This window comes from Lissotriton vulgaris, chromosome 5 (genome assembly GCF_964263255.1).
Source record: "Lissotriton vulgaris chromosome 5, aLisVul1.2, whole genome shotgun sequence".
Lineage (NCBI taxonomy): Eukaryota > Metazoa > Chordata > Amphibia > Caudata > Salamandridae > Lissotriton > Lissotriton vulgaris.
The window spans coordinates 1,333,838,652-1,333,855,582 of record NC_141693.1 but is presented as its reverse complement, the minus strand read 5'-3'; positions in this window follow the sequence as shown (position 1 = coordinate 1,333,855,582).

The following is a 16,931-nucleotide window of genomic DNA, read 5'->3' as shown; positions in this document are numbered from 1 at the left end:
GTTTAAGGCCTATGAAATCGCTATGACTGCGCACCGGATCGATAGAAACGATTGGGGAGCCGGCCTATGGGGCAAATTCCTCAATGAGGGCCGCGATACCCTGTTACAGCTCCCAGACCACCAGATGACCTCCTACGACCATATGAAAGCGGCCCTCCTCACCCGCTATGGCCTCACGCCCGAGATGTACCGTCAGAGGTTCCGAGACTGCACACGCATCCCGGGTACAACTTGGGTGGACTATGTAACGTACTTTAGCCGAGCTTTCGAAGGCTGGATCAGAGGGAACAACGTCACGACCTACGAGCAGCTGTTCAATCTAATGGTATGGGAGCATCTGTCCAACAATTGCTTCATTGAACTACGCCAACACCTCCTCGACAGCAAGTTAACCGATCCCCGGCAGCTCGCAGCCGAAGCTGACCGGTGGGAGATCACCAGAGTGGGCCGGAATGGGTCCTACGAGCAGAACAGGAACAACAATGGTCACCACCGACCCAGAGGAGGAGGAGGGGGCCAAGGACGAGGAAGAGACAACACTCCGGCCGCCCCCGCTACCAGCACCACCCCCCCGGCCAACCGGGGCAGCACCCCGGCGCGACCGGGGTACAGAGCCAATGTTACATGTCACTGATGCCAACGAGTCGGCCTCTATGCAAACGACCCAAGCTGCCCGCAGTATCAGAGTCCAAAACCCCGCCATGTGGCCGCCGCGGCACTAGGGGAAGAACAGATCTCCGAGGAACAAGAAACAGACGAGCAAGAGTATCAAGAGTGGGAGCCAGCCGCCATGACTCTCGCGTGCTTAGGGGGAAGAGACATGGTCCCGCGGGTCCCCCTACCCGCTAACACCCAGAAGTACAGCCAATGGGTGAGCATCAATGGACAACGGGCCGAAGCCCTTCGGGACACCGGGGCCAGTGTGACAGCCGTCCGCTGTCATCTGGTGACCCCAGAACAATATCTACCGAACATTCTCTGCCCTGTGCGATCAGCCGACAACTCGGAAAGTCTGTGTCGGATGGCCTGCGTCCCCTTTGAGTGGGGAGGGGTCTCCGGCATGTTGAAGGTAACGGTCCGAGACGACGCCCCCGTGGACTGCCTCCTCGGAAATGACCTGGAGAGCTCCCCGTGGGCAGCCGTGGAGCGAAAAGAACACTTGGGGATGTTGGGCGTCCCGGACTGGGCGTGCGTCACCACCCGGTCCATGGCCGCCCGTGCCAACCATCACCCGGAAGAACCAGAATGGCCGGCGCCACCGCCTCCGGTCGCCCCAGCCGAGACCCCCGACCATGACACCCCCCTCGAACTTGCTCAACCTTCTGACCTCGCTAACCTTGACCAGTGGGCTCAAGAGGGGGGACCCACACAAGAACAATTTCGCCAGGAACAGAAGACCTGTCCCTCCCTCGAGGGACTCCGCCAACAAGCGCTCGCCCAAAGCGCAGGGGATACCTCCGGAACTCATTGGGTCTACTGGGACAATGATCTGTTGTACAGCGAGCAACGAATCGCCGAGCTGGGGGCCAACCGAGTACTAGTAGTGCCCCTCCGCTTTAGAGACTTCCTGCTAAACCTGGCCCACGATGTCCCCCTGGCAGGGCACCTGGGACAGGATAAAACCTACAGTCGCCTAGTGACCCACTTCTTCTGGCCCAAAATGAGAAACGATGTGCACCAGCATTGCCGATCTTGCCCCACGTGCCAAGCCAGTGGAAAGAGCGGCCGCAAACTAAAGGCCCCCTTGCAACCCTTTCCAGTAGTCACGACCCCATTTGAGAGGGTCGGAATAGACATTGTGGGACCCCTGGACCCGCGTACAAGACAAGGCCATCGCTTCATTCTGGTACTAGTGGACCACGCCACCCGCTACCCTGAGGCTATCCCTCTCCGGACCATGACAGCCCCAGTGGTCGGCCGGGCCCTGATGGGGATCTTCTCCCGTGTGGGGTTCCCCCGAGAAGTCGTCAGCGACAGAGGCACGAACTTTATCTCTAAATACATGAAGTCCCTCTGGCAACAGTGTGGGGTCACCTACCGCTTCACGACCCCCTATCACCCCCAAGGAAACGGACTTGTTGAGCGGTTCAATCGCCCGCTAAAAGGGATGATCGGGGGATTGGAAGAGCCCCTCCGTCGCCAGTGGGATGTGCTGCTGCCGTGCCTCCTCTTCGCCTACCGGGAGGTCCCACAGAAGTCCCTAGGCTTCAGCCCATTCGAACTGCTATATGGGCACCCAGTGCGGGGGCCGCTCAGCCTGATCAAAGAAGGCTGGGAGATGCCTCCGGCCAAGAGCCCTCCAGATGTCTTCCGGTACCTCCTCACCCTCCGCAACCAGTCCCGGCGGTTCAGAGACCTAGCAAAAGCCAACCTAGAGGCCAGTCAAGAGGACATGAAGAAATGGTATGACCAGAACGCCTCATCCATTGAATTCGAGCCGGGGCAACAGGTATGGGTAATGTCCCCCACGGAGCCATGCGCTCTCCAAGACAAATGGACGGGACCCTTCAAGGTAATCGAGCGCAAGGGTCCTGCCACCTATCTGATCGATATGGAGTCCTCCCGGAATCCACTCCGAGTCCTCCACACCAACAGACTGAAACCCCACTTTGCACGAACAGAACTCAGCCTACTGATGGCCACAGACAATGGGGTTGAAGACGACTCCGAGCCTCTCCCTGACCTCTTGCGGACCCAGGAGCAAGACGGCTCCGTGGATGGGGTCCGACTCTCGGAGACCCTCACCAGAGAACAACGCCAGGAGTGCCAAGCCCTCCTGTCACGGTTCGCCAGTCTGTTCTCCCTCACCCCAGGTGTCACTTCCTGGTGTGTGCACGATGTGGACACCGGAGACAGCCCTCCTATCCGCCACCGGGCCTACCGCGTACCTGATCGGGTACGGGCCTGCATCCAGGCGGAAGTAGCTAAGATGCTCACGCTCGGGGTCATCGAGCCCTCAGACAGTCCATGGGCCAGCCCGGTCGTACTGGTCCCCAAGGCAGCCGCCCCCGGAACCACACCAGAACTCCGGTTCTGCGTCGACTACCGGGGCCTGAATGAAGTCACCAGAACGGACGCACATCCCATCCCCCGGGCAGATGAACTGGTCGACCGAATGGGAGCTGCCCGCTACCTCAGCATCTTCGACCTGACAGCAGGTTATTGGCAGATCGGCCTCACACCCCGAGCACAAGAACGTTCTGCCTTCTCCACCCCCGATGGCCACTACCATTTTACGGTCATGCCCTTCGGCATGAAAAATGCCCCAGCGACTTTCCAACGGCTCGTCAATCAGGTCCTGGCGGGGCTCGAAGAGTTCAGCGCCGCCTACCTAGACGACATCGCTGTGTACAGCCACCATTGGACCGAGCACCTCCACCACCTCCGGGCAGTGCTGCAAGCCCTTCAGCGAGCTGGCCTCACGATCAAGGCCAGCAAGTGTCAAATTGGACAAGGGTCTGTGACCTACCTCGGACACCAGGTGGGAGGCGGCCTAGTGGCCCCTCTACAGTTGAAAATTGCCGCCATCCAGAACTGGCAGCCCCCTATCACCCAAACCGAGGTACGAGCCTTCCTGGGCCTCACGGGCTACTACCGAAGGTTCGTGAAAGACTATGGTACCATAGTGGGGCCTCTCACCGAACTCACGTCAAAGAATCAGCCCAAGAAGGTGAACTGGACCCCAGAGTGTCAAGCGGCATTCGAACAGTTGAAGGCCGCCATGTGTTCCGCTCCTGTGCTCCAGGCCCCAGACTACAGCCGGGAGTTCGTCGTCCAGACGGACGCCTCCGACCAGGGCATTGGGGCGGTCCTGTCTCAAGTGAACACCGAAGGCCTTGATCAACCAGTGGCCTTCATCAGCCGGAGACTCCTACCACGGGAGCAACGCTGGAGCACCATAGAGAGGGAAGCCTTCGCCGTGGTATGGGCCCTCAAGAAGCTCCGGCCCTACCTTTTTGGCACCCACTTTCGGGTACAGACTGACCACCGACCCCTGCAGTGGTTGATGCATATGCGGGGGGAAAACCCAAAATTGCTACGCTGGTCCATCTCCTTGCAAGGTATGGACTTCACAGTCGAACACCGGCCTGGGTCAGACCACGCCAACGCGGATGGCCTGTCCCGGTTTTTCCGCCTCGACGAGGAGAGTCCCCAAGAGGATGGGTAACTCTCCCCGCCTTCAGCTGGGGGGGACGCATGTTGGACATGCCACATGAAGGGCCGCTCTCCCCCGGCTCAACCAGGCCCAAGCCTAGTCACGCAAGTACCACACCCCACCATTGCACGTCCTCCGTCCCCTCAGGGACCCCTGCCCTCGAACACGTTAACCTCGTGGGTCCGATCCACTGCCGGCCCACGCGCCCAGCCCGGGCCGCCATCTTGGACACTTCACCACGAGGCCGCCTGGCCCCCGATCGACCTCAACCCTGGGCCTAGCCCGGCCTCAGACATTCCGGCACCACCCTCCACCCAGGAGGTGAGCGGGCTACTTGGCAAGTCAATGGGAGAAAGAGGTGCCGATGGCTCTCCCCCGCCCAGTGCCGCTCGCCCATCGCCTCCCCGGGCACTGGCTCCACCCCCCTGCTGGGTGTCTGGACTCCCTCATCCCGGACCTCCCGACCTCCAAGTGCGAGGGTCCGGACATCAAAGCACGCCAGCCCTATAACTGGGGCAGCTCCAGAGCAGGAAGGCAGTTGTATCTTGGAGTCGAGAGACGTAAAGAGGAACTCATCCTGGACGGACTACTGGCGCTGCCGTAGCTCTGTCCTGTGCACCATCGTCCTGCCTGTTGGCGCTGCCACAGCCGTCGTAACCTTCATCCTTCATCGTCGTCGGGATCTGCTGGCGTGGCCGCGGACCGTTGTAACCGTCATCTTTCACCGGGACCTGCAGGCTCCGCCGCGGACCGTCGTCCTTCCTTCATCCATCTCGGGACCTGCTTGGCTCCTCCACGGCCCGATCATCTAGAACGCCGAGCTCGAGGATTGAGAGCTATTTTGTACTCATTGGTAACTAAGACTGTCCCGCTACCCCTTTCCTCAGCCAGAGATCAGAACCGAGGGGACCCCTGAGTCCAGACCTCCTTGTAACATACCAACGTAACCTAAGAATTGCATATAAAGTCTCGTTAACCTTCCATCTTGTGTGGTGTCCGTCTGTGGGGGGGAAGTTACTTGTCTGTACAGTCGTTGGAGACGGCTCTCCCTGGAGACCTCTCCCCGTAATCTCGGCCGACCCTCCCGGTCCGTCTAACAGTTCCCATGAGGCACAGGGTCAAGGCTGATTTGCATATGGCCATGTCTGAACTGGGGTGGTGTGGAGTGCAAAAAAACGATGGATTTAGGCCCAGATCTCTGTACTGGGGTGAATGTATGACATTGTTCTGCATTCTGTCCATCAACTGTTGTTTTTACAATTGTCACCCCGAGTGGGATGGGTATGCTCAGACGTGAGTCCCATGCTCTCCACACCACTGGAGTCAAGCTATCCTGGCTGCAGACGGCTGATAGCCAGAAACCGGTCCTAGGATGCTTGATTCCGGTCCAGGAAAGACATGGCTTGGCAGTTCGGGTTGGACTGTTCCCATGAGGCACCGGGTCAAGGCTGATTTGCATATGGCCATGTCTGAACTAGGGTGGTGTGGAGTGCAAAAAAACGATGGATTTAGGCCCAGATCTCTGTCCTGGGGTGAATGTATGACATTGTTCTGCATTCTGCCCATCAACTGTTGTTTTTGCATTTGAATAAATAGTGCCAAAACAAAATATATGGTTTTCAACTCCCAGAAAAAAGTAAATGGCAGTGTAGCTCTTGAAGGCAATATTTTGGAAAAGGAAGGCACATTTGACTACCTAGGGGTGAGAATTGCTGATTCTCCTAATTGAAAGCCCAAATTAAGAAAAGTTCTCTAACAATGAAACACAGAGGATTCATAATTATCAGTGTTTGCTAACTAAGCCTCAATGTATTCCATATCACCGGCTGTGGAGGTCTACAAGCCGCAAGCCCTTGGCGTAGCCCTGTACGGAGCAGAACTGTGGGGCAGCTGGAAACACTTGAGAAGGGAGAGAATACTTTCATAAGATCACTGTTAAAATGTCCAAAAAATGCACCATTGATTTCACTGAGACTTGATTTAAATGTAAAATCTACTACTAATATAGCTAACTTAAAGCCACTCCTTTACTGGATTTGTCTATGGCCCACAAAGGAGCTGGATCAATATAGAGAATGCCTTTATGATATATTCAATCCTTTGTCTTACACAATCCCTTGACCATTTCAAGTCAAGTCACTTTAGTCGGATAAAACCATATTCATAAAAAGCATATCAGACACGATAATTTAAAAAGACAAGAACATAATCATAATACAATTCATTAATATTGGTCATTAATACACAATATTTGGGACACGTAATTGAATAAAAACTCTTCACAGGTTACACATCATATTGTGGGCCTGCACGGCAGTTCTCCAAAAAGTGCTGAAGCGAAAAACTAGCACTTCATCTGCCCGTGTAAGTGTCCTCCTTTAAGCATCTACCTGAATGGTGGGCATATTTCCTTTAAAAAATGGGATTAAAAGCCATTTAGCGTATTTTATGTAAAATTTACAGAAGAAGAAAAAATGTAAAATGGTTTGATTACTTTGTCCATCACACGGGCAGGGAAGGGAGTCAAGATTAGCATATAACCCAGGGGAAAATAGAGCAAAAATGTAACAGTGCCTGCCCTTAAGCAAAAGAGGAAAACCCTCTCCCAGTGGCTCATGGGCAAGACGAGGTAACTAGCCAATGGGTACACAATATGCTCAATAGTCATAAAGTCAAAAACAGATGATTTCTTAGATTACCTCGCTATTCTTTCTGTGCCATAAAGTGTGTAGAGTGCATTCCTGGGAGCATTTTTATGTACAGTCTCAGCTGTCCCTGGATTTCAAAAGAGGCCGCCTAAGCTAACACTGCATAGGCTCTGATACAACCCCGGACCATGTCCGGATGCCCTTTCTCGCAATTAATGCAGTCGCCTATGATCTCTCTTTTTTTTTTTTTAAATATATTTTTATTGCAGGAATCAGTAAATCAATACAGTAGCGACCAGCATTGTATTATGAACAACATATACAAAATAAAGCCCACCGACCCCCCTCCATAACGTTTGTACACAGCCAATTAGCCCATATCCCTGGGGTTGGGCGGCAAATGCAGCTGGGGTCAGTAGAATGCTGGAGCTGGTCCGGATAACACACTGTCCGTCATCTGCTTTTCTAAACAAACCCAAAACCCCCAAAATAAACCCCCCCCCTCGCAACGCCCATTAACTGTGAAACCCCCCCCCCCCCCCCCACCATCAGCGCCAGGGAGCTCATCAACATAGGATCCACTGCTTGACCCACGGGGAAGGTAATAGTGCTGTCAATGCTAATGTTTAACGGGACTCGGGGCGAGTTGCTTCTTCACTTTCGGAGTCGCTGGGGGTACAATAATCCCTGAGGGCCTGCACCAGCGTTTCCCACTCTAACGCGGCCTCCTGCGCCTTCTCATTGCCCTGCCTCCAAGCCAGCTGGTATCTTAGCGCGCTCTCACCCACCGCCCATTTCAACAGCTCACTGTGCCATCTGCTGCCTGCAGGACCAGCTCGTGCCTTCCAGTTCCTGGTCACCTCTCGCTTAGCAAGTAGGAGCCCCAGGTCAATAAATTTACTGGAGATTTTATTCCGGGGGGTATGGGGGAACCAGTGCAAGAGCCCTACCGCCACATCGAATGATAAGTGCCTCCCCGTCACCTCCTCCAAAGTCGTCGCTACCTCCTGCCAGTAGGACGTCAGTCCTGGACAGGCCCATAGCATGTGTAGGAGGTCCGCCTCCTGAGCCGGGCGCCTAGGGCATTCCGCTGAAGCCGTGGCAAAATAACGCCTGATCTTTACCGGGGTCAGGTACGCTCTATGGAGAACATAATAGTGGACCAGTTGGAAACGGGCGCTACGTGTACCCTTCCAGGCACGCCTCACCAACTGAGCCCAGGTCGTCTCCGGGATCTCCCTACCAATGTCCTCTTCCCAGCGGGACTTCAATGTGGTGAGAGGAACCAACCCCTCGGTAATCAACCTGCCGTATAGGCAAGTGACCGCCTTCACCGTGCCCGCCGACATCATTACGTACTGGCACACCTGAGACAATTGGGGTTCCTCTAGCCCGTTCTGCCAGTGCGCCTGGATCGCTCGCACAATGGCCGAGTGCAGCAGAAAGTCGCCCCGGGGGATCCCAAAGCGGTCAATGAGATCCTGAAAGGACAGGAGCGCTCCGTCCTCGTACAGGTCCCCGACGAGCTGTAAACCGGAATCCTCCCAGTCCGCCAATCGTGACCAATCCCCTCCGTGGGGGAGGGCCGTCAGCATCCCCAACGGTATTTCAGGCGCATATGGTGTCCGTAGGTGGCCTCTGGCGTGAGCCCGATTCCAACACAGTCGGATAGTCCGCTCCTCCATCGACAAGTCCCGTAGGACCAAGCGTTGTCGCAGCGCGATAAAGGAGAGGACGTGCCTGGCCATACCCGTCCCTCTGCCGTCTTCCGGGCCTCTGAATTCCCTGGCTATCTCCTGGGTGTAGGTCTGGAGCTGCGCCGCCAGATAGTACTTCTCGAAGTCCGGCACAGCGAGCCCCCCCTCGTCCTTCGGCCTCATCAGGGTATTGAGGGCCATCCGCCGCCGGCCCGTTCCCCAGAGGAACCCGACCACCATAGAACGCAGGCGACGAAACGTGGCCGGTGGGACCCAGATCGGCAAAGTTCGGAAGTAATACAATAGCCGGGGGAGCGCCACCATTTTGAGCAGGGCGATGCGTCCCGCCACTGAGAGCGGCAGCGTGGCCCAAAAGTCCATGCAACCTCGGAGTGCTCGCATGCAACGGGCAATGTTCCCATCTAGGAGGTCGGGTTGGTCGTGGTACACAAATACCCCAAGGTATTTAAAGCAGTCGGGCTCCCATCTGATCTCCTTATTTAGCGCGGGGGTACCCCTGCGCATCGGCAAGAGGCAGGTCTTAGACCAATTCACTTGGAGGCCTGAGACCGCTCCGAACTCCGTTAGCGCCAATTCCGCTCCCCGCAAAGCGTCGACCGGATCCTCTAGGAAGAGCAACAGGTCGTCCGCATATAGCGAGACATATTGCGGGCCCGCCGCCGTCCATAAGCCCGTATAGTGGGCTCCCGAGCGAAGGTGCATCGCCAGTGGCTCCACCGCTAGTGCAAAAAGAAGCGGGGATAAGGAGCACCCCTGCCGCGTGCCACGCTCCACCGGATATCGCGATGAAATCAAAGGGCCCGATCTAACCCTGGCCGAAGCGGAAGCGTAGAGGACTGCAGTCCATTTGACAAATCCCTCCCCGAGGCCGAATCTCCGTAATACCGTGCAGAGGTAGTCCCACTCTAGGCTATCAAAAGCCTTCTCCAGGTCCACCGACAAGACTACCGGGGACGGGGCATCCACGAATGGTTCCCCAAGCAAGCGGAACAACCTTCGGATGTTCATAGTCGTATTCCGCCGTGGGATGAAACCGGCCTGGTCTTCATGCACTAGGGAACTCATATGTCCCAGCAGCCTCGAGGCCAAGATGCTGCTCAATATTTTGTAGTCCACCGTCAACATTGATAGGGGACGGTAGGACCCCGGGTCAGATGAGTCTCGGCCCGGTTTGAGGAGAGGAACCACCAACGCCTCACACATCGAGCCAGGGAGACGACCCAACCTCTTCGCCTCCCTGTAGACCACCAGTAACCGAGGGGCCAAGAGGTCAGCGTAAGCTGCATAGAACTCCACCGGAAGGCCATCTAGGCCCGGGGTCTTGTTCCTCGCCATCCGTTTGATGGCCCCGCGGATCTCCCCCAAGTCGATATCAGAACCCAGGGACTCCGCCACTTCCTGTCCTACTGTGCGGAGTTCCAGTGGGCTAAGATAGTTATCAAGCCGGTCTGGGTCACGTGCGGAGCGACTGCGGTATAAACTTTCGTAGTAATGCCGGAAGCAACTAAGAATCTCCGGTTGGGTGCACACCTCGGTCCCATCTGCCCTACGCATATTTGTCGTCGTCTGGGACTGGCGCGTAGGGTTGGCCAACCACGCCAGCAACGCACTCGACCTGTCTCCCTCCGCAATAGACCGGACCGTATAGGCCTTATAATCAAAACAGCGGAGCCGTTCGACCTCCACCGCTACCTTCTCCCTCGCCTCTATCGTTTGTGTTTGCAATTCCGGGTGTCCGGGGTGGCTAACTTCAAGCTCACGGAGTGCCCGGTCCGCTGTGTCTAAATCAGCCAGGATAACACGCCTCATGCCCACCTTCTTAGAGATACAGTAGCCCCTCACCACTACCTTAAAAGCGTCCCATTCGAACGCCCTAGTACTCGCGGAACCGCCGTTGGACGCAAAATAATCCGTGATTCTCTCCCCTAGGTCCGCCTTGAAGACACTGTCCTCGAGGATCTCGGGGCGCATCTTCCAGGTGGGTACTGCCGGCGTCCCGGGGAACCAGCGAATGTCCAGCAGGAGGGGGTTATGGTCCGAGATGGTCCGCGATAAGTACTCTGTTCGGACCGCTGCCGAAACTAGTTCGGGCGAACCAAGAAAGCCATCTAGCCTGACATGCAGCTCATGGAGGCTCGAGAAGTATGAATAATCTCTAGCCGCGGGGTGATGCGCCCTCCAAATGTCCGTTAAACCCCATCGGGTCTGCCAATCTTGACGACCCTTAGCCGTACGCCGGACCGGGGAATCGGGGAGCGGGGGATGCGAGCGGTCTATGTCCACATCCACTACGGAGTTAAAGTCTCCCCCCAGCAGGAGGGGCCCGGCGAAAAAGTGGGCCAGCGAGCCCGATAACCTGGAAAGGAAGGCAGTCTGGTCTACATTAGGAGCATACACACAGCAAACGTTCAGGTCCCTCCCTCCTAGAGTGCCTGAAATGGCCACGAAACGCCCCTCTGGGTCCAACACTGTCCTCGTGACCTGGAAGGGGACTCCTGCCCTAATCCATATTAGCGCCCCCCTGGCATAAGCAGAGTACGCCGTGGAAAAGACCTGCCCTCGCCACCTACGCTGAAGCGCCGCCCCTTCCGCCTTGTTCAGATGCGTTTCCTGCAGCAGCGCCATTTGCACTCCCCTACGCACTAAATAAGCATGGACCTTGTGACGCCTGGACATAGTGTGAAGCCCCCTCACGTTCCAAGTAACACATTTCAAGTTAGCAACATCAGCCATTGTCCCAGAGTGTTCTTACACAGTCTCCCCGTTCGGGTCCCCACAAAGAAAAGGCATCAATCCTCCCAGCGCTGATGGCGGCCATTTTCCCCAACCAAAACCAAACCACCCAAAAACCAACAAGGCCCCCCCCCAACCACCCCAGAACAGGACCCAAACTGCACCATCTAGATCCCATCCAAACCTCGACGTATATCAACCCCAAAATCCCCACTAGTCCTACGGTCGCCACCGTAGGAAGGCCTTATGGGCCAGGTGCGGGCTGGGCGGAGGCAGTGGGCCCTCGTCGCCCAGGCTACCAGGACTATAGCAAGCCCCCCCCGATGTCAGAACCTTCCGGGGCAAGAGCAGAGGCCCCCCAACCCTCTCTCCTTCGTTGTCAGCAATAAAGAACGGCAACCGCCTCCCCCCTGCCGGGCCCCCACCCAAAACAAGGCAGCATACCCCGTTACCCTTGTCCGTCCAGAAGGTCCTCCACCGATTTCGGTGTGATCACCGGTGTATGGGTACTGTCTGCCACTGAATCCTCCGAGTCCGATGGTGCCCCCTGAGCACCCGGGTTTTCTTCCTCCTCCTCGATGGCTTCGCCTCTTGCTCCCGACAGTTCCGACAGAACTTCCAGCACTCCCCTCCGCTCCGATGATGTCTCCGCAGTTGAGGGCCCTCCCATGCGGCCGCGGCGATTCCTGACCCTCTTGGATCGCCTCCTTTGTTCCGGCTCATCCTCCTGTTGGGTCGAGGCGCCAAAACCATCCTTCCCTGTCCGATACAGTTCGAGCCAGTCACAGACCTCCTCCGGGGTGTCAAAGAACTGGGTTTTGTCGTCGACAATGACGCGGAGCTTTGCAGGAAATAGGAGTGAATATTGGATGCCCTCACTCCTGAGTTCGCGCTTAACCGCCAGGAAGGAGAACCGCTTGCGCTGCGTCTCGTAGGTGTAGTCAGGGAAGATGTTCACCTGACTGTTCGCAACTTGAAACGGGCCATTGTGCCTGGCGGCATTTAGGATCAAGTCTCTGTCCCGAAAGTGTAGCAACCGCGCCACCACCGGCCTTGGGGTACGTCCCTGCTGTGGGGGCCGTGCTGGGACTCTGTGGGCCCGTTCTAGAGTATAGAAGGAGGACAGACCCTCCGGGACCACCGTGTCTCGGAGCCAGGTCTCCAAGTATCGCACCATATCGCCATCCTCGATTTTTTCCGGCAGGCCCACCACCCGAATGTTATTCCTCCTGTTGCGGCCTTCCGCATCTTCCGCCCTCCGTTCGAGGGTCTCGATTCGGGATAAGGCATCCTTTATCGTCGCAGCCAGGGTTCTCTGCGCCGGTTCTAAAGTTTTCACCGTGCCCTCCACCTCCTTGACCCGGTCTGAGAGTTTACCATGGTCCGCCCTAAGGAGGCCCAGGCCCGTCGCCACCTGAGCAATGTCCTGTTGAAGGGCCGACCGAGTGGCCTCTATTGCCTCCAGTACACGGTCGAACTGTTGCTGCAGTGGTGCGCCACCAGGTCTTTTTGGGTCCCCATGCTCTTCCTTGTCCTGGGCTTCAGAGTCCGAGGTGGTCTGGTTGGATCCCTTGGCTCCTTTAGGTTTCCCCATGCTGCCAGGGTCTCTCCGTGAGGGTCCCGGAGTAGGCGTCTCCGTGTACAGGTGTCGATCACGACCTTCCCGGGAGTTCGTTCTCACGTCGGGTATGGGCGACCTCCTTCTCCAGAGCCTGTGGAGACTCCGCCGCTTCGGCTCACGCCACCGCCACGGTGTCCGAGGGCACCGATGAGGGGGCGGAGACCACCGTCGCCGGGTCAGGCAGGCCCGTTCACCCACTATAACTCCGGGGTGAGGGCCACCAACTCCCTCGGTTGATCTGTGGCGCCAGAGTGTCGCGCCTCCCATGTACTTGGACTGGCCAGGAAATCGTAGCTAGTTGCGGAGTCGCAATGCGGACCACCGCCTGGATCCGAGGGCACCCGCACCCGGTGCCCTCTAGTACGTGGGCACCCGCCCGGTCGTCTAATCGAGTATGAACCCGTTGCAGAAGGTCCGAGCCTGTCAATGTCCAATGTCTAAAACAACCGAGGATGGTGAAGCCGGGTGTCAGTCGACACCCGCGAGACCACTTCAACTCAGTAGTTTCGATCAAGGGGACAAAGGAGTCCGGGCGCCATGTTGGGTCGCACTCCGCAACTCCGCAAACTTCGGCATTTCTTCGGAGCAACCCCCGTCCAAACTCCACCAAGGCCCCCAGCAGGGTGTCGTCGCCTCACTCAACCGAATGCGGGGTCTGGGGTGCCCCTCAGCCTCCGATATTCAGGATAATCTCGGGCTTAGTCCCGGAGCCGAGCTCTCAGGCGACCATCGCCATCGGCGCCCAAGCCACGCCCCCGCCTATGATCTCTCTTGTGAGGGATGCAGCCTGATTTTTCCATATTGCACGCCAGAATAAAGCAGGACAGGCCCTTATAAAATCCTCTATATAATTCAAATTAAGTTGTTTATGGCAAACATACTGAGCAGTGGAAATTGGTGAACCTAGTAGTTTCCTACAAAATCTATTTTCTTCTTGTTGAATACTAGTACTTGGCAATACCCCAAACCTCTGCACTATAAGTGGCTGTTGGAATACACTGGGATTTAAAATGGCAAAAATGGCCCCTGTTCTTTTGGGCCTTGAGAGACTAAGAATAGAGTTGGTGGCCTTTGAGGACTTGCTCCTGCAAAATGCCACGTGTTCGGACGAGGAGCCGTTCGCAGCAAAGACCAGCCCGAGATAGGGAAAAGTGATGGTGCTTTTTAATTTTTTTTTTTCACAACCAATTTTATTGAGCATAAGAGTATCAAGAATGCGGTATCTTCACACACCAAGATCACCACAACATTATCAATGTAATGATGACATAAACAGCAATGAATGAAGCAAGTGCCAATGAAGCTCAGCTTTAAAGATGCCCTAGCAGCCTACTCTAAACCCCAACTACACCCCCCCCGTACCCAACACCCCCCCCCACCACACGTGTACAGAAAGCAACACAAAGGAAATGAACCAAGAATAAGCAGGTATAGCGCAACCAGGGCTTTGCCACTTGAGGCCAGAAGTGTCACTGCGGTCAAATGTCCTCCTCCTGCTCCGCCGGGGGGATCCAAGGACAGGCCACGGTAGTCGGCCCACCGCTTCCAGATCTTGAAATGTTTGCGTGGGCAGCCCCGCGCCTCAAAGACTGGTTTTTCAAGGCCCATGAAATAGTCTAGCCCCGCCTTCCATGCAGACAGGGGGGGGGGCCCTCACAGACTTCCATGCCCGAGCCAGGTCACGCTTGGCCACCACCAGACCCAGGAGCAACAGATGACGCTTATACATGTTGCCCCCAACCCCTTCCATGATATGCAGCAGGCCCAGCCGGTGGGTACGAGGAAGATCCCAACCCAGGACCTCAGCCAGGCAACTCCACACACCCCTCCAGAATCCAGCCAGGCGACCACACGACCACACCGTATGTATCAGGGAGCCAGGCACTTCCCCACAGCGCAGGCATTCCGGAGACGCAATCAAGCCAGCCTTCCACAGACGTTCACGTGTATAATAGGCACGGTGTAAGTATTTGAATTGTATCAGGCGGAGCCGAACCGCAACAGCGGTGCCGCGCGGGGACTCCAGCGCCTCCCTCCAATCGTCCTCATCGAGGGCGCCCACGTCCACCTCCCACGCCTCCCGAAGGGAGCGGAGAGTGGAGGAGCAGTGGATAACAAGCGACTGATAGATCCTAGAGACCTTCTTGTCTCCCAAGTCACCCATAAACACTTTTGCCTCAAGCGGGCTGAACTCCGGCAGGGAGTCGAGACCGGTAATGCTCGGGGCGAGGGCATGCCGCAGCTGGAGGTAGCGGAAGAACTGGGACTGAGGCATCTGGAACTCCGCGCGGAGTTCCTCGAAGGACTTGAGGGTGGTGCCCGACATGACCTGGCCCAGTTGTGTAATTCCAATAGCCTCCCAACCCTCAAACCCGGCCAGGGCCGCCAGTTCCGGAAGCATGCCATTGTGCCTCAGCGGCGTTTCAGCTGTTAATTTGCCCCACCAGCCCATGCGGCGCAGGGACTGCCGCCACACCGCAAATACCACTTTAGTGACCGACGGCAACCCACGGCGTACGCGAGCCGAATAGAGAATAGTGTGGAGCGTGCGATCTCCCATGAGAAGTCTCTCCAGGGCATAGGCCGGGTCACTCCTATCACCATACCACCATTCATTGAGGACAAGCAGGTGCGATGCTTGGTAGTAGGAGAGGAGGTCGGATGTGGCCAAACCACCGCAGTATGTGGACAGAAAGCACGTCCTCAAGGCCACCCTGGCTGCACCGCCATCCCACAGGAAGCGGCCCAGCACAGAGTTTACCTGGCGGAACCACTCCATGCCAATAGGGTGCGGGAAGTTTTGGAGTTGGTACAGCAGCCTCGGCAGTGCCACCATCTTAAAGATGGCCGACCTCCCAAAGATCGTGAGGGGCATCCTGGACCAAGTTTTAACATCTGTCTGGACCCGTTCCCACACCGGCAAGACACTGCGTGTCCAGGCCACGGCCCGCGAGGTTGAAAGGAAGACGCCCAGATACTTCAGGCCGTCCGTCGCCACACGCAATTCGGCGGCCCATGGGTCGGCGACCACTCCGCCACCCAAAATCCACAGGGTCGATTTAGTCAGATTAAGGTGAAGCCCCGAGACCTCGCCAAACCCCCGCATGATCTCCAAAACCCGGGGATCCGAGCGCCGCAGATCAGTGAGGAATAGAAGGACGTCGTCTGCATACAGTGCAATCCTATCCGCCAGGTCATCGTTCCAGACAAAGCCACGTACGTGGGCATCTGTTCGTATCCGCGACGCCAGGGGCTCCATGGCCAGGGCAAACAGGTAGGGGGACAGCGGGCAACCCTGTTGAGTACCACGTCCGATGTGAAAGCGCTCAGAGACCGCGCCGGCCACGCGGACCGACGCCGTCACATTGGTGTACAGAAGATGAATATACGACAGGAAGACAGGCCCTAGATTGAGGCAGGCCAGCAAAGTGAACAAATATGCCCAACTCACCGAATCAAAGGCTCGGTCCATGTCCGCAAGAAGGAGTGCGGCCTGTTCATCCCTAGCACCCATGGAGTCGACCGCCGCCTGCGCCCGCCGGATATTATGCCGGGTGGCCCTGCGCGGCATGAACCCGGCCTGGTCAGGGTGGACCAGGTCGGCAATGTAGGGCAAGAGGCGGTTCGCCAGGGCCTTCGCCAAGATCTTGGCCTCGATATTGAGAAGGGAGATCGGCCTGTAAGAGTCATGCCGGTCCGGCGCCCTGCCCGGCTTCAAAAATACCACTATCTCGGCATGACGCCAGTCTGGTGGCAGCTCGCCCCTAGCCCGCGCCGCCTCTAGGGCACTGCGAAAGTGGGGTCCCAACTGGACGTGGAACTTTTTATAAAATTTGCTAGGATAACCGCTCGGGCCGGGCGCCTTCCCAGTGTTCAATTGGCCAAGGGCCTCCCCAAGTTCCTCAGATGTAAGCGGGGCCTCCAAGGCGGTTCTAGTCTCATCAGGGACTGCCTGCGGAAGCAGGTCGTCCAGGTATGAGGCGATCTCGCTCTCCATCAAGGGGTCACGAGGAGCGTATTGTGCCTCGTAGTAGCGGGCAAAGCTAGCCGCCAGC